Genomic DNA, 23,465 nt, shown 5'->3' with positions numbered 1-23,465 from the left:
GAGTGGTATAGTCAACATGCTGGAGGGAAGGGATGCCATCCAGAGGGACCTGGGCAAGCTCAAGAAGTGGGCCCACACGAACCTCATGAAGTTCAACCAGGCCAAGTGCAAGGTCCTGCACTTGGGTCGTGGCAACCCCCAGCACCAGTACAGGCTGCGGGGATGAAGGGATTGAGAGCAGCCCTGCCAAGAAGGACTTGGGAGTACTAGTGGGTGAAAAGCTGAATGTGAGCTGGAATATGCGCTGGCAGCCCAGAAGGCCAACCACATCCCGGGATGCATCAAAAGAAGCGTGGCCAGCAGGTCGAGGGAGGTAATTCTGCCCCTGTACTCCACTCTCATGAGACCCCACCTAGAGTGCTGCATCCAGCTCTGGAGCCCCCAACATAAGGACATGGATCTGTTGGAGCAAGTCCAGAGGAGGGCCACAAAGATTATCAGAGGGCTGGAGCACCTCTCCTGTGAAGACAGGCTGAGAGAGTTGGGGTTGTTCAGCCTGGAGAAGAGAAGGCTCCACAGAGACCTGATTGCAGTCTTTCAGTAGTTAAAGTCCCCTTCAGGAATGATGTGGAGGGACTTTTTAGCAGGGCCTGATGCAATAGGACATGGGGTAATGGTTTTAAACTAAATGAGGGAAGAATTAGACTAGATATAAGGTACTGTTTTTTTTACAATGAGGGTGGTGAAACATTAGAACACATTGCCAGGAGAGGTGGTAGATGCCCTATCCTTGGAAATCCAGATCAGTTGAATGGGGCTCTGAGCAACCTGATCAAGTTGAAGATGTCCCTGCTCATTGCAGGGTGTTGGACTAGATGGTCTGTTCCAACGCAAACTATTCTCTGATTCTATCTTTGACTCATGTAAACTCACAATATAGAGTGCTACTATTAAAGACAACAAATAAAACTGTTGCTTTTGTTTAAAAAGCACCAGATCTACATAACATGGAGAGGTGAAGAAGGCACATAAATATCTTTCTAAATATTCTCTAAATTTCTCCACTACCTGACAAATCCATAGCCTCTCCATCTTGCAACATAATTTGCAGTTTCTGTGTCTGTCTTCAAATCAACATCCAATCTGACTCTTACCCACCAAATTTGAGGGAACTTTATGTGTTGTTAAAGAGTATCCTATATAACCAAAGCATCTCCAAGATCATCCAGACGCACATGTGCCACTAATAAAAATAGTAATTACACTGGTCTCCTACAGCAACATTAGATTACAAGCAGAGCCAAATTATTTGGTGAACATGGGGTTAAAGTAAAAAAAAGGTAATAGAAACAAGTCTATCATGACTAACATGACCAGCAAAACTCAGTTTCTTATTGATTTGTGCCCTATGCTCCAAAGCTTCTTCCATCTCCACAACTTAATACTTTTATCTCTATTCCCTGAGAACTGCTCACACAGTACACCCCGTCAGGGCAATACATTGGATTTCTCTCCAATCAAGCCACCACTCTGCACAAACTATTTGGAACTTAATATCATTGAGACTTGGATCTATCCATCAAACTGACAGAAATTAGGAGGTTCAAAAGCTGTTAGGAAAGTCCAGACATCATTAAAGCAAGTTTAAAAAACAGCACATACATACAAAGTAAGAGTATTTCTGTCCAGCACAGAAATTAAGTTGTTTGTTTGCTTTAAGCTTCCCGTGTCAAAAGGATCTCAATCAAATAAGAGGAGAAAAAAAATAAAATCAAAGTATGTTTTGTATACTTTTGTGACAATGTACTCCCAAACCCTGAAGCTACGAAAGGAAGCATCTTCCAATTATTTTTTCTTTCGATTTACACTGTCTATATTTTAAAAGTCAAATAACACATACTGGACATTTACCCTGAATATACACTACACTATACACAGATAGATTTTTATGTGTATAATCAACTGTTTTGCAGGAAATAGCATTTTACAGAATTTCTTTCTCTAATTCTTAAATGGCTGTAAGAGTTGAAGTAGATATGCACAGGAGACAGTAGCGTGGCAAGCTGGATACTTCCATGATAAAGTGCCACGTGGACAAACACAGGAATGTGAGCTTATTGTTTCCCTGAACATAACAAATGAAGAGCTACTGTAAAGTGATGAGACAGTGTGCAACATTTATCATTCTGCAAAGCAAAGACTGGAAGGGCAAGCTGTGTCAGGCAGTAACTGAACTGCCATCAGCAAAGAAGTACTAACAGCTGTACGGATTTTCACAAACACTGGCACCTCCACACTATCGAACTCCAACCAACACTGAGAAGACACCACCACAGAACATGACACCTGCCACGTTGCTTTCTCAGCTGCATCTCGTAAAACAAATCTCTGCAAATTTTTTTTTTCTCCCTGTTCAACAGATGCCTTTTTTTTTCCTGGCCCCTCCTTTCAGAAACACTGCCTTGTCAAAGGAATTCTTTGGTATTTTAAATAACAAATGAAATAGTTGATTCAGGAAAAAAAAAGAAGAACCACAGGAATAAAAGCTCCACACACAAAATCTACAAGAAATACTTTAAATAAACAAGCTTATCTAACAGTACATTACCTCCAGCGTTTTCATCACTATTTTAAAATGCTATGAGATACTTCTGAGCAGCAAAGAAAAAAGGAAGAAAAAAAACAGGGGAAGGACAGGATTGGAGATAAAAATGAGCTTATCAGCTGCTCAAATTTAGAACAAGACTTCTCCAAACACCACCTTCTTGTGTAATTAGAAGTATAATATTTTAATATTTTAGGACAAGATACAAGGTAATATCTCTGTGCCTTCTATGATGTAATATATTTTACATTTTGGTACTATAAAACTGGGAAGAAACCAAATGGATTAATGTATGTTCCTCTACCACAAAGTGCAAAAACATTTTGATGCAGCTGTTTCTGATAATACTTACTACTAAAAACATTTTGATCTAGTTCTGCCATTCCTTGTCGGAAATACTTGCTGTACAAATACTGTTTTTCAAACAAAATCTGAAATTGCAGGACTAGTGCATTTGTGCTAAAAATAAACTAATACTGTAAACCATGAAGTTAAACTGTAAAAAGCAAGCAAATACAGATTAAATAAGAAAAAGATGAAACTTTTTTTATGCCCATACACATTCGCTGAAATAAAAAGCATGAAAGATAGATATTTTAAAATTCATATTGGCCATGAGTAGGATGATCCTGAGCTGCACCGACAATCCAAAGGCCAAGCAAGAGGTCCTACTTCAATGCCTCACTAGTCAATTTAGAACTGGAGCATAATCACCGCGCAGGTACAAACACAGAATAAAATTGGTTTTTAGGTAAACTGTATTTGCAGTTGAGATGACAGAACAGGCAGGAGTCTCTACATTGCTCATGGCTGGAGCACCAAAACCCAAACCTTGGCCTCAAGGGTTGGTTCTATTTGAAAAAGGGAAGAGAAAGGTGACAGTTCTCTACTGACCGAAGGACAAGAAAGATTTCATTTTTGCCATAATGAAATTATTGCCAAAAAAAGAAGTCTGTCAGGAAAAAAAACCAAAACAACAAAACAACCACCCAGTAACCATAGCACTTTGGTTATAAAAGACTAAGCAGCTTTTGTAGCACCTTAAAATTTTGTCTGATGGTGATGTTTGTTGACACCTTCCATACCAGAATTTGTGAGTATGTATTAATACACTCTTCCAATTTCCCACACGCACAGTAAAGCTCTAAGGGTCTCAAAAGGCTTCTTACATTGATTTGCTTCAGAATTCACTCATTTAAACAGAAAGGCTAAATCTCCACTTTCATTTAATAGGCAAAATTAGAAAACAGCTTAAATCCTGATTATATAAAAACGTTAAAAGGTCAGCCACAATCCTCTTTGCTCCGTAGATGAACTCCTCCAGAAGTGACCTTAGAGCACCGAGACAGTTTTGTTCACTGTCTGGGGGCCCCTATGGACTGCAGGTATGTAACTGCACAGCTATCCTAGAAAAATGCAGAGCTATAGTATTTGGTGAACATGGAGTAACAGTAAAAATAGGTAATAATAATGCAGTAGTAATGCCTTTGGATACATAGGCACAGGTATTATTCATCTGTGGTAAGCATAGGGAAGTTTAAGCCCTAGCCATGAATACAAGGGCCCAAATCTTGGAAAATTATACATGCTGCAATGATTCACAGCTCTGAAGCACCCACTCTTAGGCGACTGCAGCAAACAGATAACCAAGTATGATAAGCAGACCCATTATCAGTACTACCTGGCATTTCTCAATTTCTTGTAGAATTCATTACACTGAAGACTATGAAAGTATCTGTATCCATCACTTTATACCCCAATGCTCATTAAAAAAAGAAAAAGCCAACAACAACAAAACCCACCCACAAACAGGAATTATTCTGGAAAGAACACTGGTCCTTTATATATATAGTATAACTCAGTACCAATTGCAATTCTATTCTTCCCAATTAAAAAAAGATACTGCAGACTTAGAAAGGCTAGAAGAAAGGCAACAAATAGCAAAAGTTAGTAGATTTCCTGATTCAGAAAGTCCAGAGCTAGAAGTCACCAGATGTTGACTCTACAGCTGCAAACCTGTCCTAGATTCCTCCAGCTACATCTCTTGCTGAGTTCTGTCAGAGGCAGCACCACTAGAGTAGAGGGAACTTTGATTTGAACAAGAACTGTAATGCTGGATTTCTGGATGAAACAACAGTTAAGATTTTAATGTATGAGAAAATGCATCCAACTTGTCCCAATGTTTAACCTGCTCTTTTGAATATCTTTCTAGTGTCTATAAAGATGGTTATGAACCTCAACATTCTTTTCTACATCCAAGCCAATTTAATAGAAGCAAAGCCACAAAAAAATCCAGAATAGCTTTTACTGATGAAGAAATTACAACTGCTTTGCAGAATAATCCAAGAGAGAGTGCTTGGCCCACAACCTAATTCCACAGCAAAAATTTTAAATAATCACTGCCTTTACCTGCTCTTTTATTTCAAGTTTTCAGTCTTACCAAATCTACCTCTGCTTCCCTTTTATAGTCAAGGACAGATGCCAGGAGCAAAGATTTGCAAGGAACACATGTCTGCCTCCCTTCACTCCCAAGCATGGAAGTGTTTAAAGAATGCTATAAACTTCTGATTCTAAATTAATCCCAGCTGAGAAGGCATTCAGGCCTCAGTCATTTTGGAGCTCATCCTTTTCCCCAAACAACCTCCTCCCAACAGCCAATTATTTTCAGAGAAGAGAAGCTAAAGCAGAATTACCCCTTCTCAGAGGACGGAAGGGTGCACTGGTTCTCAACTTCAACCTTTCTCCCCAGGCAGCCTCTGCAAAGAGCTCCAGCACAGATGCTACAAGGGAGGAAAAGAAAAATAAAATAAGAAGGTTACGCTGAAGAAAATATATGCCTAAAACTAGTGGAGAAAATAAAGGAAAAAGAAATGCAGTAAGAAAATAAAAGAAGAAAAAGTACGAAGAAAAAAAATAACACCGAACTTTTGAGTTTAAACAATGATAATTCAATGCTTCCTCATATCCTAAAAAGTCATATCTGTACTACTACATAGACATGCACACACTTATAGCACCTCTGGGCTACGAGCTTTACAAACGCATTACCAACAGCACAGCAGCACAAGGAAGCGAGAACAGCAGCGGTTCTTCCCCTAAGGTACGACTGTCACGTGAAGAAATCCAGGTCTTTAGGAGCCTTGCTACACCAACACAGACAAGGCTGGTTAAAAAAAAAGTGAAGAAAAAAAAGAAAAAAGTTTTCTACGGTGTTTCTTGTCAAAGCTACCTCATCCAAAGCTTCCAAAAAATTCCAGGTGTGTGGGACCAAGTAAACAGGTTGACCCAACAAACAGATGAGGAAACAGCTTTCCTGCCTTTATTTTGTGTGCAGACTGGAGGAACTGAAGGCACTAAAAGGCTGGCCAGGCCAGCGCAGCTCTAGACACATCTCAGAGTGGCTGACATGTCCAGACGCTCAGCTTCACAAACAACAGGACACTGATGTGGATGAAGGAGAGGACCGCCCTCACTCAGTCTGTGTAAGCTTGCATACACACAAAAAGCCCAACAGCAATAAAACCAAGAAAATCCACCACACCACATCCCAATTTCAATCTATCCAACCAATTTCTCAACTTTGAAAGACTCTGCCACCCTAGGTTTCCCAGTTTAGAGAAAATTCTCCTCCTGTATATTTTCAAATACATACAGATGCAAAAATTTAATGAGCTGTCATGAGAAAACTTGCACCTCCCCCTTTCTATTCCTACTGGAGATGTACAGACATGGGAGAGGTTGCAGCTCAAGCACATGTTAAGACACTCAGCTTACTCCTGTAAAAATACCACATATAAAGCCAAAGCTGAATTTTCAACTACCCTGATGAGTTAGAAAATTGTTTGCCACTTCTGCAAATTATAAGCTTCCTTTGTTTAAAAAAATACAATTATTTATATACATTGACAGACTTCGTAAAATGAAATATTAGTGGTAATGAAGGTCGATATAAGAAATAGCATAGCTTCAAGGTTCCAAAAAACCACATTAAGCTTTCAAATATGGAAATGATGGGATGAACTAATGACTGATTACATAAATTCATCTAAGAACATACAAGGCAGAGAGACCAGCATGCTAAAAAGCCTATACAAATTAAGATTAACAGGAAGCACCATTTGTTAATTGCATTACTACTAATGGGAAAGCTATACAGCATCATTCACATTCTGATGTGTATGTACATGTATGCTATGTTATATACATAAAAAGACATGACTAATGCCTCATGCTGATGGGATCTATAAAGCGAGCATCTACTGCCTAGTACACACTGATCCTTATCTTTCATCAAATGGAGCAGAGTTAAGTTGTGGTCTTGCATTATGCATAAGCAGTGAATACAATTAGACTGAAAAGTAAGCTGATCTTCTCTGATCTCAAGTGGAAAGCATGAACTCTGATCTTCACAGGTGACAGCTTTGTGCATTACTTTCATTTACTAGTTAGCTTCCTTGAATCTGCGTACGCAGTAGAAAACTCACAGCACATCGTTGTGGCTAATCTTATGCAATCCACTAATGCATAAACAAGCACAAATATTAAATAAGAAAGCCAAGCAGTTATGTTACTTTGGCACACAGAAACTGCAATTAGTCCTTGATTTTACAGTTCAAGAAGGATGCTGAAAAACTGGAGGAAAAAAATTAAAATGCCTGTAGGAAGAACACAGGGAGGAAGAGAAGGAAAGAATTTGATCTCTCATCAAGCAGAGAGATAAAAGAACCACCAGTGACTGGAAACTACACCTGAATAAATTCAGGCTAGAAATGAAGCTTCTTTTGTTTTCACATAGATGGAATCATTTAAGTACTGCTCATTTCCAAATTACCAGAAATCTTTTCACTGAAACTGGATGCTTCCCAAATAAATGCTTTATTTCACCTTGGTGTTTCTGTTCTGAAGCAAGAATTTAGGGAATCTCTAATAGATAATGCAGCTGTAGTAGTAGCAGTTGCATATGTTCTCAAAACACTTTACAAAAGGAACCAAACATTTTCCACTTACAGGTAAAAAAGAAGAGAAATAACGCTAGGGGTTTTTTGAGGGGAGGTGGGGGGTTCTGTTGGGTGGGGTTTTTTGTTTTGTAGGTTTGGTTTTTTTAATTCAGTCTGTGGACTATTTTTTTTCCTGCTTCACAGATTCCACTCTGTTCCCTGTCTCAGATTTAATTGCTTATTCTTATTACTAACCTGCAAAAAAGAAAAATATTTTAACTGCAGAAATCTGTTGTTATTGAATGTGAAGCACAGCACATAGTACTTCAGCAATACGCAAGCTGAGCCATGCAGAAACTCAAAATACCAGGATTGCTCATTCTTCCCCAGCCAATCCCACAAAATGTTAATATAGCACGATCAACTAAAGAAATCATCTTGTTTGTTAATCAGTGTACACTTGTAATCATACTTAGTACTAAGCATATAGTTCTAAGTTATACTACATTCCACATTTTAAAGGTAAAAGTACGAAAATTTCATATACAGAATAATATATATATTTAAGCTTCCAACAGCTCTCCACATTTATGCAAACTACAGAACTCAGTAATATGAGCTTTACAAAACCCACTCAATTTCCAGTGCATAGGATTGCAGTGATTAAGCACCCAGACTCCTTGACAGCCTCAAACAGGCTACATTAAAATCCATGCTGTCAAATCCTTGCAATCTTTTTTAATCCAGGCTGGCTAGATTAAAGCGAACTTGGGTGTGCCTAACCATTTTGTGAGCAGGAAATCTGCAGACACAGCATATGTACCCTCGTTCTTGGCCTGCCTAGTCAACAGGTGCCCAGAACAGCAAAGAAAGTGGATCGTTACAATCCATACCACCAAGTCTTCAGCCATTCCAGACTAACAGAAAACAGCAATCAAAGCATAAAAACCACGCCAGCTTACAGGTAGCCAAAAGTTAATGGGATCCAGGCTTTTCTCTTTTCATTCACTCATAGACACTTAGTTTCTGAATATATAAATCTTTCAGTTTCATACACAATGAAATGAAGATGAGACTTCTCATTAACAACCATTTCCTATTATAATGGACATATTTAGTTATTAAGAACATTATCCAGTTTTGTTGAATGGTCCAATAGCAATTCTTCAGTTCTAGAGTACATTAAATAATCTTCCTACTATCACATGCCAACTTCTGGTAATTCACTGTACCGTTTTTAAACATAAAAGAAGCTAAAACCATACTAAGCACTTTCTATTTCTGTTCCATTTAAAGACAGTAACTGTAGTTATCATTGGAATACCACACTACGAAAACATTACAGAAGGCAATCGTTAACTTGGGAACATACATGCCTTTGTCTCTCAGGCGCACAGGTACACACAAAATACACACATGCACTCCCCAAGCAACACCTAAGGAGACAAATGCCATAAGCACCAACTGCAGGGGGCTTGCCCTTTCTTCAGACGTCTCAGGGAAACAACTTGAAGTACAGACCTACACCATCCTAACAACAGAAACCATGTGTATGATCAGCAACTAAACCTTGGGGAAATTTCTTGGGGAAAAAAATAGAAAGAAAACCTGCAAAATGTAAGAAAGGAACACAACTCCATATATCTCCTCCCAGCCATTCAGAGAAATGGTACCCGTACAGCTGCCATCTCCCAGTACAGCAAACACAGCGATATGTCCCTGTGAAAAAGCAGGGATCACTGAGGCAAAACCTTTCCCACCACACACAACCAGACCTTATTATCAATGATAAATGAAGCTGCAGGGCTTCCACCTGTCAACAGGAAAGAGCAATACAGATAAAACTAGCAGCTTTAAATGCTGTCCTACAAAATATAATTTAAGGTCAACATCAGCCACTCTGGCATAGCAACCATCCCTTCCTCTTAAGTGCAGGACATAGAGAAATAACAAGTTTCCAACAAGTTGTATGCAGAATTTTATGAGTTTTGACCTGTCAATATCAACAGAAGAACGTGGGAAAATCTACCAAAACTAAGTTTACGTGCTGCATGTCTTTACAAATCCAATTAGATTCCATGTAAGCAAAAATCAGTTTTATTGGAGCATGTTACTATTTCAAAAAAGCTACCTGTTAACATGGATATACTTAACCAAAACGTTTAACTCCCTCCCACTGCAAAACTTTTCCATGGATTTCAGTAAACAAAACTGAGTCTACTGGACCATGAGCTTATGAGACCATATACAACGCAAACTGTTACTGGTGAAACAATACAACTTTGTAGGAATACATTTGTTACGAGCTGGAATTTAATTATTTTTTTAAAAATTCCACTGGGAAACAATTTCCATTAGTGAACAAAAATTGCATATGTATAATAAAAAGGAACTTAACCACCTTCAGTAAGTATTTCAGTGGTATAACATGGTGACACCATCACTGGCAAAATTAGTTTCATTACTTGGACACTCTTTATAGAAAGTATGTGACAGAAAAACAGACTGTGGAATCCAAACACAGCAAGGTAGAAAAATGGTTCACTAATTTTCCACTAGTAAGTTAAATTAATAGCTAAGAGACTGTTTTTACTTCATCACTCAAGACTGCCCTTTTCCACTGTCCATGTCCCACTACACAGTGGTCAGGATTAAAATTTGTCTCTTGGGACCACAAACTTTAAAAGAAAAGAAACTTTTGTATGGTGTGGTGGGAAAGAGGGACTCAACACTTTCCCCTCTATCTGTAATTTTGAGATCTATGTATCAAAGAAAACCACATAATGATTGCATGCAGAAGACAACACTAAAGATGGTTCCAAGTGAAAAGGTAAGATGATTTCAGAGGAAAGATCAAATGATAAGAACAGCCTTTTCCAAGGGCTCCTCTAGAGCCCCGAACAAACATGTTAGTTTCCAATATATATGTCCTCTGAAGGAAATCTTTTGCTGCTACAATAAATCAAACCTCAGAGGCTAAACAGTCCTCTGCTGACACAAGGCAGCTTTGCTGACAGTATTTCAGAAGAACAGATTGAAATTGACACTTTCGATACAACAACATTGTCCCAAACAACTGCAACAACTACTACAGGGTAGATTCTCTCAAATAAAAAACCTATTTGTTTCTTTAGGCATCCCACAGACCTATGAACCAATGTTAAAAGAGAGGGCTTTTTCTTTAGTAGAAACATTTATTACACTGCCTGTCACTTCCAGACTGGACTTCCTTTGCATGTCCTACACTTACAGCTTTCAAAAATTTGTCAATAAACAGACCATCAAAATCTGTTCAGTGGAGGGGGCTGTGTTTTTACTGCCTGGTTGCAAATCAGCTTAAACTGATCTAAGTTCAGATCCCAGTGCTGTCCTCCCTGCAGTCCCTAACAAGTTTTCTGGTCACCTCCCTCCAGGCAGCACTACAGCCTGCCCAACATGTTGAGTGAATTCAGGAAGTCAATTTGTCTGAAAACAAATCCATTCCTGCCCACCTTTGCAACTGACACCACTGTTCCCCATCACTCCTCCCTCCGCTCCCCAAAACCACACACTGCAATTTTCCAACCTTCTTGATATGCCTTCTTGAACCAGATCATTCCACACCCACAAAGGACTTGCATTTGATGCAAGGCAGAGGGCAAGGCCGCACGGGCAGATCTGCAGCATCTCACACTTGCAGTATCCCTTTTATCTTTTCACAAACTCCCTATATTATATTTCTCTGTGAAAGGATAGATCATGTACTAAAAGCCAGTCCTTTTCAAGAGTCAGGCACATTCAGAATAGTTATCCCTTTCTTCCTTACAACACGAGTTTAGTTTCACAAGTAGATTAAAAGAAACCACCTACAAGAACTACTGTGTTTTAGAAAATGTGACAAAACCAGGCATTCTGTCACAGCCTGAACAGTCCAACCTGCTTTTACGAACACTTCCACAAATACCTAGTAGAAAGGGAGGAGGGAGTAGCCATCTAGTCCCCTTGCATCTCTCTCCTGAAAAAAAGCTCTCACATATAGAGGATGCCTTCAGCGCCAGACTGGGACACAGTCTGGCACTCGGAGGCAGGCAGCCTACCCAGGAACCCATCCTGCTGGAGACCACCCCTCACGTATGCTATGAAACATTATGTGCTATCAGCAGTCGCTTAAGCCAACAATGATTTTTGTGGCAACTAGCACTACTCCAAAGAGTGACCATCAGATGGTATCAGAAGTGGAGCACACGCTCTTACCTATCCCAGTTCCTGAGAAGGCAGGCAGCACGTGCAGCTTCAGCAAAAACTCCCGGCGGCTATCACAACCAGCTTCAGATGAATCATAGCACAGTGAAACCTAGAAACAGAAAGACCATGGGTATGAACAAAATTTGAATGGGAAATTGCGCTTGGAAGAAGCCACCATGGCTATTAAGTTTTTGCAGCTAACTTACTCATCTGGGACAGCCTGCATGAGAATTTTTTCACTATAACAATCCCAACTCTTCTTTTATCACCCTTTCTCTGAACCAAGTTATTTTCTTCCAGAACACATTCTGCTAGGCATTTGGAGATTAAACAAACCTTTGGTTACGCCTGAAATAAAGGGTACATTTAGCAGGGCTGTGGCCCACTTATTTCCTCACTACTCAACATATAGCCTAACACATGCCAAACACAAGGGAGAACAGGAGTGAGTCTAAGGTACCACCTGCAGTTCTCTAAGAAGTCTCCAACAGTAGCAAGAAAAAAGTTTCAGGGTTGGTCCTTCCTATTTACCAGGTCCCGTAATGAAATCTGTATTGTTTCAGCATCAGCCTTAACATCTGACCTCTGTCTATTGCTGACCTCTGTCTATTGCTACAAAAGGCTTACATCTGTAGATGATAGGAACCCTCTAAAATTAGACTGGTCAAACAGATGCAACCATGGAGATTTATGCTGGAGTCCTGAAAACTCTGCAGAGGCACAAGCTGGAGGTAGAGCTCATACCACCAATGAATTTGTCGTCCTGTACTCCCACCAAGCTCACGCGTTAGAGAAGATGTCGGTGAATCATATCAAAGAGACAGATTAAAACCCAATTCTAAATAAGGAGACTGGAGAAGACCTAGATCATTTCTTCAACCTGGTTTTTCCCAATCCAGTTCACTGCACGGCTACGTAAGCGCTTGTGCTGACATGAAGCAGAAAAGGCACAGGACAGGATCAGCAGCCAAGGACGGCTGCTTTCAGCTGCAACGCCAGCTTAAGCTGCACATAAAACCACAGTACAAACACTAATTATTTTATTATAATGATCTCTGAAATCTGATAGGTTGCTAAGCGAATTAATTTTAAGTCGCCCATCGCTACTCTCCCAACAGTTATTTCTAGAGATAGAATTGAATAAAGTTTGAATACTTGGTGGCAAGAACATTAGCATCAACCAAAATTCTTTAAGAAGTGCCAGACAGCACTACCAACAGAGCTCAAGGAAGTAATTACTGCTATCTTCCTTTAAGCAATTAAAAATATAGCTTTCAGAGTCGGGGCTTTTTTTTTTTACTGCGAGTTAAGATTAGGTTTATTTACAAAATACTGTGTGAAATTAAGACTTTGGAAAAAATGAGAAGCATCATCAAAAAAGCTGCAGTACACAAAAAAATAATCATGACATGCAGCAAAAGCAGTGTCCAAAAGGCAGAGAGAACTAAACTCGTATTTAAAATAAGTAATATTCCAGGAACTACCTCATTTTAACTTTGATATTACCAACAAATCAAGCCTGTCTTATTCAAGTAGAATCACATTCTAATTTTGGGGTAGAAAAGTTCAATTATAACTCAGTCTAATGGAGCGAGTAAAAGGTTTAAAAATCTACCTGCTTGTGATTGCTACTGACATTTTGGCAAGTCATTTGGGCAGCAAGTAAATAATTTCCGCAGGTGGTGGCCTTCTGGTCAAGAAGAGTTTTACTTGTTTTATTTAGGGTGAAATTCTTCACCTATTCAAGCATTACTGAGCTACATCATAATTCTAACCCAGAACTCTCCATTTTCTTTGGTGTTAAATTATAGACAAGCTGTGTAAAGACAACTTTTCTTTTTTTTTTTTTGTAAAAGATTGCCTGTGAAGCTCAATTGTGATTGGGAAGGCCGCCTACACAGCAGAGAGAGTGAGAAAAAACACACTTGCAGAGCTGAAAAAACATTGGTGTAGGCGTACCTAAGGGGGGAGGGAAGAAAGAACTTGGTTCTGCTGAAAAAGGCTATTTTCTTACATCACCCTTGAAAGAACTAAAATGTGTTACTTGAAGAGAATTGAAAGGATTGTTTGCTACTTTCCAGATGTCAATATGCAGTACTACAAGCAACATGAGGAACCCTTGCAGAATCATCCCTGATTTCAGAATCCACCACCTACCCAAGGAACGCTTCACTTCCCCCACTTCTCTGCCACATCCTGCAAAAGCTACTCTCAAGGAGCAGCGAGTCACCAGCACAACAGCAGTTTGAAGCTTTAGAACCCTTATATAATTAATAACAATATGAAGTATTGAAATTGCAGCCAAAGCCTTTTCAAAAAGGGAGAAAGAGAATGCTTTCTATAAACACTAAATAGCATTTATTCTCAGCAGAATCTAACAGTATTCAAAACTGCTGGAAAAAACAGCTACAAGAAATTCATGGTTTTTTCTCATAGATGCTTAAAACAAACAAATAATAATTAAAAAAAAAAAAAAACACAACACATTTTCCTCCCTAGCCTGCACAGTCTTCAGTCCATTCATCTCCCAAGAAAAGTGAGCAGGCCTTTCAGGACATCCTTTTAACTAATCCACATTTTCTAAAGCAAGAAGGAATGAGCATCAGTGAAAAATATCCTTCTTAGTTTTCTTTAGGAAGGCACTACCTATATGCATTATAATTTCTAAATCAAGAAGTCTACCTAAAGTGTTCCCGTGCCATCATAAAGCTATGAAAATATTTTCAATAGGTCTGTCTTTCCCTTCATATTAAAACCAAAAGCTTTTGACGTACGTGCATTAGCTGATTATTACTGTAATTACTACCAGAGGAATGAAGACAGCCAGGACAAGTTTCACCAATGAACTTCAACAAACATGAGATGAGGTGTTGCAGGGAAAAGATGCTGCTGCTGCACCCATAGCCTTGGGCACCAGCCTGCAGCCTATTTTGTGAACCCCAGTCACAAGGAGCTAGGACTTTAGCACCTAATTCCCTGGAGTGTTGAGGCTGGTGTTTTCAAAGCCCTGTGCCCAGCAGACAAGTGAATTCCTGCGCCCGCAGTACACTGCCACAATGGAGAAGAGCCTGCAGAGCAGAACTGCTGGAAGGACACCTCCAACCGAAGCATTCACAGGGCTCTAAGTTTCATATCCAGCCAAATACATGCTGTGACAGAAGATGCTGAATGCCAGAAACTGATAAATAACATTTCTACAAAGTAGACTCAATTTTTATACGTCTTTTCAACTATATGACTGCTAAGCACTAATGGCTATTACTCATACACATCAGAAACTCAAGTAAGACGGGGTTTTGAAAAGCAGCAACCCAGATGACTTGCACAAACCTCTATGGCAAGCAAAAGCAGCACACTTAGAAATCACAACTAAGCTCCAAAAATTACTCTTAAAACACCAGTCAGTTGCTCCAGAAACTTGCTGAGGCACAAATTCTTCTGGGTCAGAAAGGCAGGAAAGGATGAAGTACCAAAGGGAGGTAAAAAAAAATCTCAGCACCAGTAAAACTTCCAGAAAAAAAGAGGATCTGAAACAATGAATATGAAACGGTGATAAACACAGAAGCAAGAAAAGAAATAGGGCGATATAGAAACAAGTAAAAATAAATAAATAAATGTCTATAAAAAGTAGTAGGAACTTAAATCCCCTATTCTAGGAATACTGGAGTTATCTGTTATATAAGGAGGTATACAGACTCCTATTAAACTTTGAAATTACAGCCATCTTGACTTTCACCCTGGTGAATAGTGAAGTGCTATTTCTGACACGTTAATAAAGCCTCTCTTCTACATACTAATACACATATAATTCTAATAAACCAAAAAATGCATGAAAATATTACACAACAAATGAATCACATACTTCGAATTTGCATCCTAATAAAGTGTATCCTTTCATGCTCGGCTTGTCAAGCTAAAGAACATTTGCTTCAAGAGTCACTGCCAGAATAATCTGATCTCTTGTATCCTTCCATAAATTTCACTTTTAGGTAAAATGAAGTTTTATTTCTTTTTAGTGAGAACAGAACAGCTCAAGGTAGTTTGGAAGGCTGCCTTTCACTGTCAGGCTCTAAAATCTCCAGTCAGACTAAGGCTATTAGGAAAGAAAAAACCCTAAAAGAGCACGGAGGGCTGTCAGGGGATTCTCTGTTGCTGCCAACATCAAAATTCAGAGAGAATATTTACCTTTTACTTCTCAGACACTAAGACCTTCAGGAATTTCTCAGAGTTATGCTACTAATAAGGAAGAAAGCTGAACTAGTGAAACCTTTTTACCTTCTTATACCTTTTTGTAAAACAGTAGTATAGAAAAATAGATCTGAAATTGAATTGTACTTCAATTTTTGAATGAAGGGACATTCAGCTCAGATGGGGGATGTGTGTCTGGATTTTCTCATTTTCCGTGTTGGTTTTTTGCTTTCCTCTAGGGTAAACTAGAAGTCTGAATTTTTATCAGGCTGTAAATCTGCATCAAATACCTTTGACATCATAATTACACGGTATCAATCAAAATTAGTAACGTTGCACTTAATTCATTAACTCTTTTGCTGCCCTGCCAACAGGAGTCAATTACTGTAATTCTTAACATTTTTCTCAAAAAGGGTAATGGAACAAAATTTCATTTACTTTAATTTCACCTAAAAAGGCTTCTTCTGATGTTCACAGTATCATTTTAGTGCAGTAAGCCATAATATTTCCTTATTATTCAAAACCAGCACGACTTAGGTACTTTCACACTGAGGCTAGTTTTTCTAGCCACACGGCATATGACATAGCATGTAAATGGCTTTATGTTTATCTTTAATGTAACTCCACATTCTACAAGTAAAACACCTTTACCAAGAAGGTAGTGCTGACTGGGAAGAGCTTTTGTCCAGTGCTGAACTAACTGAAGTGAAGCATCAAGGGATTTATAGAGCACAACCATGAAAATGTGAACTTTGGAGTTATTCCTGACAGTAGTAAGCACTTTACAGTAAAGACTGCAAATACTTCAGTTTGAAATGGAGAAAACCAACAAGAAATGCAAACAAAGTCCACTTTTCCCCCCCCCTTATATCAAGTAGTGACCCATCTTTTTTGCTGTCCATTATTCCTTCTTTAAAAGTTAGGTTTTCTCTTCAGAAAAGTTGTCCTATTGTTTGTTTTTCAGCCTAGCTCCCTGTCACAGCTAAGCTGTAAGAGGACATATGCAACTGCAATCCATTTGACTACTCTTAGAAGAAATGAAAAACTGAGCTGGCATCTCGACTGACTTCTGTATTTGGAATTTTAAAGCTGCTTGTCAATGAAAACAGAGGAAGCACCATAGAGAATATGCCACTGCTAGGAAGCTTTCCACTGATAAGGGTCCAAAGTGCTTTGCAGATAAGGTAAATATCATTAAACCAAATACAAAGGGAAATCAAGGCAAAAGAAAGAGAAGCAGCTGTTCAAGGTCATCCAGCAGCCAACCAGCAATAAGAAATATTTAGTCTTCGAACTTCTATCCAACGGCCATAACGACTTCTCTTTATATGAAGGCTTTCATCAGCACTTTGAAGAACTGATAATACACATAATGTAAGCAACAAGACATTAGCTAGACAAATTAGACACCCAAAACAAGACAACAGAGAACTGCCTATGAGTGCACAAACTAAAATCCATGAAGTACTGTTACTGAACGGCATCCACACCTGCTGATCCAGCGGGGTTCCATCAGCCTGTATTAACATCTGTCAACAAATGAAACACGAAATCAAGTTTCCCCAGGCTTTCAAAATATACTGGCATATTGCAGAAACTCCACTACTTTACCCTTACCACAAAAAGTGTTTAAGCCAGGAATAGCCAAATGCAGACTGTGGTTAACTGCATACGTGCTGTGAGCACCACTTCTATAAGCCTCCAATCTCCTTCACAGCACAACAGAAACGTACACCATACACCTGCCACAGAAGGAAGCTTCACAACACAAGTTGTATAGATGTACACTGGCCGTAAAATTCATTTAAAAAGGCATTAACTACATCGCTGTATTTTCAAAATATCCCACAGCATATGAAAAATCCCACTCCATTGAGGAGAATTTATTCAGTCTGCAAAAGCTTTGAAACGGTGTCAAGCTGAAAATCCTAGTAATCTCTAAGAAGTTTCACACTCCATAAATCATATCTTCTCCTACCCCTAATTCAAAATTCAACTATGATAAAGAGACAATTCTTTAGCTAGAAAGTTTTTTGCATATGTAACCAAACTTCTGTTTTCCTGTGTTACCAGCCTTCCTTCAAGGAAAAGAAAACATTCATTCATGCCACCTTTCAGATTAAGTAGAACTCATTATTTCCATCCTACTGAAACAGCCAAAAGTAATTCAAGGTACTCTCTCCCGCCGCACCCAAGGTTTCCTTTTCCAGTGGAGAAGCCCTTGTTTCACTTGAATTTCATGGGAAATGGTAATCTGTTATTCCATAGAACACAAGCACCTTACATCTGCACCCCCATTCGACTCACGTAGCAGACCTGCTAATTCCCATTAGAGCAAGGGTTTCTCTGCCCGTGCAATGACCTTCACGCTCTTTGCCAGGTTAAGATAAAATTTAAAAGGATTCTTTGCCTGTTTTCCCAGGAAAATTACAAACAGTTTTGTACTCTTCTCAGTAGATAGCTCATTCATCCACATGTCGAGATATACTGTTCTATAAACAATAGTTCAGTTATCCTCTTGGTCATGCAACACTTCAGGAAACAAAACCAGCATTTTTCTGTCTGCTCAGATGGCATCAATATTATTACAGCTTACATAAAAAAGTTTTGTAAAGAATTTATTGAAAACAGGCACCGTCTAGCAATTTGACCACATGCCTAAGAGCTCTGCATAACTCAAACAATTTTACTTGTCTGTTCTGCAATTTTCCCATTAATGAAAATAATATTTACTTCACAGGGGTCAGAATGATTAATTTCTATGAAGAGCTTGAATCTAAAACAGAGGGTAATTTGATAGATCTCCGAGGAGAGAGGGTGCAGAAAAAAACAAATTAGATTTTATATTCATTCTCAAATGAGAAAATATTTGAGTTGCAGCACAACCAGCTACTTTTGCATTTCCAAGAATATTAGCAAAATTACACACAATAAAGAAAATTCAATGCTAACATAATTTCTCTCGAACTACATGTCCAGCCATGAACAGCAGCAGACTCTTCCAACACCAGATTTTTATCTCAACAGACAAGTTTGGCATCTGCCTTGATTCTTGCCCATTCCAAAGTTGCCGCAGTTTCCCTAATAAAATGAGATGTAACATTTTGAGAACATGGTGCTCATTTATCCGTGGGAAGGAAGGAAAGAGAATTACAGAACACTCTGAACATACTACTTTTAATAAACCCAAACCAAAAGAGAAATGTAAGAGAGTACCTCGTGAATCCAGAGACTATTAATATAGCTAGCTATTAAGGATTCATGAAAGTCTATTCCCAGCTTCAACTGCTCAACTCAAGGCCAGAAAAATTACCCAGTCCACATCAGAGTAATGCATAATTATTCAAACACTATTCTTAATGTGGTCTCACCATCACAGAACCATTTGAGCCCAAGGTGACCAGGTATAGCTGAGAATCTAGGCCGCTTCTTTTCTTCTTCTGTTAAAGTGATTTTGTATGTCTGGCGCTCAGCATAGGATTCTCTTATTTGTCAGTAAATATACAAAAGCATGAATTCACAAATACAAACGTATTATAAACGTATACAAACAGGTAGATTACTTTGGGTATTTTGAATTAATTTCTGGAATAAGTTTGATAGATACTCAAGAGCCTTAAGAAAAACTGTCTTTGTCAAAGCAATCATCTGACACATTGATGTCGTATGATACACACCACCTTGACACAGACTCTGACACTGGATGTATCACCGTTAAAAGTATCATGATCAGAAGGTAAATGACTAATATAAGTAAATGACAGGATATAAGATTGAACCCAAGTTAGGGGATGTATACAGAAGGAAGATGGGATTTTTTGTTATTATTGATGGCAGAGGGAGGGAGCTAAAATAGGGTATTTGTTTATCTACAAGTACAGAAGTTAAAACACTTTGTAACTAACACCCTTAGATACTGAGAAAAATCCATTGTTGAATGACTCATGATTTTAAAAGGATTACCAAGAAGCTAGACACAAATTGAGATTCTAAACTTCAGTAAGTATTCATTAGTGCTAGGGAAAAAACACACGCTCAATGTACAAGAACAGCAAAATAGTGACTTAATGTAATGCCCTAGCATAAAGGTGATAATGTAGGCTTTGTTGGGGTTTTTTTTTCTTTAGATGCAGAAAACTGAGTTTACTTTCACTTTACAAAAAGATACTCTTTAAGGAAAGTTTCACAAATGTTATTAACCACAATCCTGCAGCACTAGGCCGATGTAATTAAACAACAGTTACTGAAGTTGCAGAAGCTACAGATGTTTCAGAACATAAAACTAAAAAAACAGGGGTAGAAGGGAGTAACACCGGCAATTAGAGAGACCAGTAAATAATTTATTTTTTTTTTTCCCCCCCAAGCCACAGAAACCCAGTGGAGGCAGTGTGACACCACCAGTAGCAGCACTCCTCCAGAAGGTAACCACAGTGTTCTTGGCAGCTCATCCCAGCCCCAGCAGACGCACCCTACTCACCCACCACCCTGAAGCACCCACGTCTGTTTCTTCATCAAATACACTCTGTACACCAGAGATTCCCATTAAAGAGGAAAAAAAAAATCTCTAATCTTATGCCAGAGTAAAAAATTCAAATATAAAAGAATTAGTAACATAAGCACAAAGCCTGTACCTATTACTAATGAACATTTCTTTTTCAGCCATTTCACAATCTGAATAGCATCTTGTGCTCTAGTCCATTTGAGTCATTGTCCATCACAGCAAGAATACACAGGAACAAATCAATTCTTCACCTGCTTCCTTATATCCTTTAGGGCAGAACATGACTACTCTTCTAAATAAAAGCCTTGAGAAAAGCCTGTTCCAGTGATTCATTCAAATAAACATGCCAGCAAAGGTTTACATTCCACCAGTTGAATGTAAAAATAAAAAGTTACTATAAATCTTGAGGGGAAAAAATTAACAGGCTGTTCTTTGGTTTTTCATAAAAATATTTGTCCCTTCATATCAGGCAACTGAAACATTGCACAGCTCAGTGAGCTGTACTAAGAGGAGAGCTAGAAATCAGCTCTATTAGCTAGAAGTTAGAGTCCACATATTCAAAGCAACAATATGTAATGTACATATCTTTAGTAAAAAAAAAGTTTATTCTCTTAAATTAAATAAGAGCAAACAAATTCAGTGACAAGTAATCATCCTGAGATACTGTCCACATTATTCCTATACATCCACATTATATCTAAACCAGCTTGTATTCATGACTGCAGTGAAACCCAGCTAGCTGTATTTAAAACTTTTAAATTTCAAGATTAGCTTTGATATGCTTTGTCTTGAGAACACACAAAGCCTCAAACTGTTTCACAAACAGGAAAATACTTCACAGAAAAGACCATCTCTGCTGCATTGTGGACATCTGAATTAACCAAGAGCGGATTTTTTTTTTCCCTCCCACGTACTTGGAGACCCATTTTGAAAATCTATAGGATTATTATATGATCCTTAACCTCCACTGGCAGGATCTACGAAAAGCCTAAGGCAGGCCTTAAATGATCTTACCCAACCCTAACAAAACGACAGCGCCATTCCTACAAAGGCATGCTGGTTAGCTTCTGATGGGATTAGGAAAAGCATGGGAAAGAAAACATTAGTAAGGCATCACACGGAATTCAAACATCTAGAACAGGAACATGGGGCACAAGCAAACTTTAACAAATCCTGCTTATAAAAAACCAGGCATACCATAAGTGACAGCTGATTTCAGAAACATCCTATTAAGGCCATGCAGTTGAACCCGTATGAAGCACGAACATGTGCTGGTGAGGGAGAGCTCTCTTCCCCCTTCTTTGGAAGCATTGCCTTTCTCAGGATCAATCCCCTCTCCTCAGCCCCCCTGCAGCTGCACACAGCTGTAAGTGGAAGAGTAGAAGCAAGATGTGCCCTTCCAGGGGCTCATGCCAGGCTGGCATGGCCACATCTCCACACCCTGAGCTTCCAAGGAGGAAAATTCCCAGTTCTGCTAGGAAAATAGTGATCCCATCCAATACTGCTACAACAGTTATTACTAAAAGAGAGAGCTGAGCTCCCAGAGAATAGTGATCCCATCCAATACTGCTACAACAACTACTAAAAGAGAGAGCTGAGCTCCCAGAAAGCTGAACAAAAGATCTCATCCCATTGGCTTTACTAGTTACCCCAGACAGCTAATGACTGAGGAAAAGAACACCCGAACTTCAGCTAAAATACTAATTTTACCAATTCCAAGCAAGCTTAAAATCTGTCAATACATTCCAAAGTTAGGTTTGGATATAGTTTTGACTCTTCTTCCAAGAGATTCAGCAGAAGCATTTGAAACAACCGCAGCAGATCTAGTTTCCACACATGGCACAGTTTCCTTTTTTAGCATGACTGATGTAAGGGGAATTGAAGATGAGCTTCTGCAGTCCTGATGTCCCATAGATGGGAGACAAATCAAATCAGCCCAGACTGGTGCGCTCTGTTAATGGACCTTCTCCTGACCTATGGCAAGTAATCTCATAATTCGTATGAGAAACTGCTCTGCTGAACTCGTTTTTAGAAAGGTCGCAAATGGTTATCTAGCAATTACATACAAGAACAATTTGCTGCCCGGTTCAAATATTTGGAAGATGTAGCATTATCGGCATGTTACATGAATAGATATTTGAAATTCAGAAAAAAAGAAATCCCCCACCCCATACATCACTTGAGTGTTTGGGTATGGAATAATTCGCGGGAGTATATTTGATTTGGTAAACAGAAAGGTCTTTTCTTGACAAGCAAACATTTCCAAATTTAAAGATGGATATTTTTTAATGATATTTTAGAGGGTACCACGCACTTTCTAAGACAGTGACCTAAAAGGACTTCCCCATCACCAGCATCTGAGCCATCACAGCCACATAAAGCCAATGTGTTAAGAAAACAGCACGGTGCTGCGGAGGGAAGCAAAGCCATACTCTGCCCAGGACTGTGATCATCATGTGCACTCAGCACTCTGCAGATGCACAGATTTTTAAACATTTCTACGAATTTTACAGACATTATCTCCAGACAGGTTAGTTGCACAGTGCTCACCCAAAATAGCTGGTAAGATACCCTGGAAAAGCTGTCAATAATAACCCGAGGTTTTCTCCAGAGGAGAACGGACTCCTATCACACTGCTCACTCAGTTCTTCCCTTACACTGCAACAGGGTCTCAAACACAAAAGTATCTTGATCGTAAGTGTTCCTCACACCTTCCTGGCTTTCTGAACTACTTTGGTAGCAGTGAAGCCTGTCCTCATATCCAGACTCAACACACAAAAATCTTTCCTGTCATGAGCCTCACCCAAAAACCCAACTGTTACCTGAGTGCACTTCTCCAGAGAGACGTGTTTGCTTTTCCACAAAAGAATGCTCCTTATGATGCATACTGTGCAAACACAGTTTTGCTGAGGAGAAGACAGGAACATCAGCACAGCACAAGGCTCCAAAGGAAAACTACCTGCACCAAAGCGTGCCACCAGGCCAGCCTGTGCTCACAAATTCCCTGCTTTGCTGCTCTTCTCACTCAAGCACATCACTTCGGTTTGTGTTCTACAAGATACAGAAAATA

The 23,465-nt window shown here is 39.1% G+C and overlaps 1 protein-coding gene across 4 annotated transcripts in view; it reads right to left on the bottom strand.

The window, feature by feature from the left end:
• Positions 1–23,465, bottom strand: part of SIPA1L1 (signal-induced proliferation-associated 1 like 1) — a 195,297-nt gene that overhangs the window by 137,145 nt on the left and 34,687 nt on the right. For 2 of the 4 annotated variants that reach the window (XM_014941799.1, XM_014941804.1), the window contains exons 2-3: positions 11,716–11,815; positions 5,239–5,325 (exon numbers count right to left, since the gene is read on the bottom strand). The exons of 1 other annotated variant lie outside the window; for it this stretch is intronic. The gene's annotated coding sequence lies outside the window, so the exon portion shown is untranslated. The remainder of the gene's footprint in view (positions 1–5,238; positions 5,326–11,715; positions 11,816–23,465) is intronic. One more of the 4 variants, XM_014941800.1, reaches the window with a different exon arrangement.

Source organism: Calidris pugnax, unplaced genomic scaffold (genome assembly GCF_001431845.1).
Source record: "Calidris pugnax isolate Ruff unplaced genomic scaffold, ASM143184v1 scaffold56, whole genome shotgun sequence".
NCBI lineage: Eukaryota > Metazoa > Chordata > Aves > Charadriiformes > Scolopacidae > Calidris > Calidris pugnax.
Note: the sequence above shows the minus strand (reverse complement) of the source record. Positions and strands in the feature narration are given on the sequence as shown.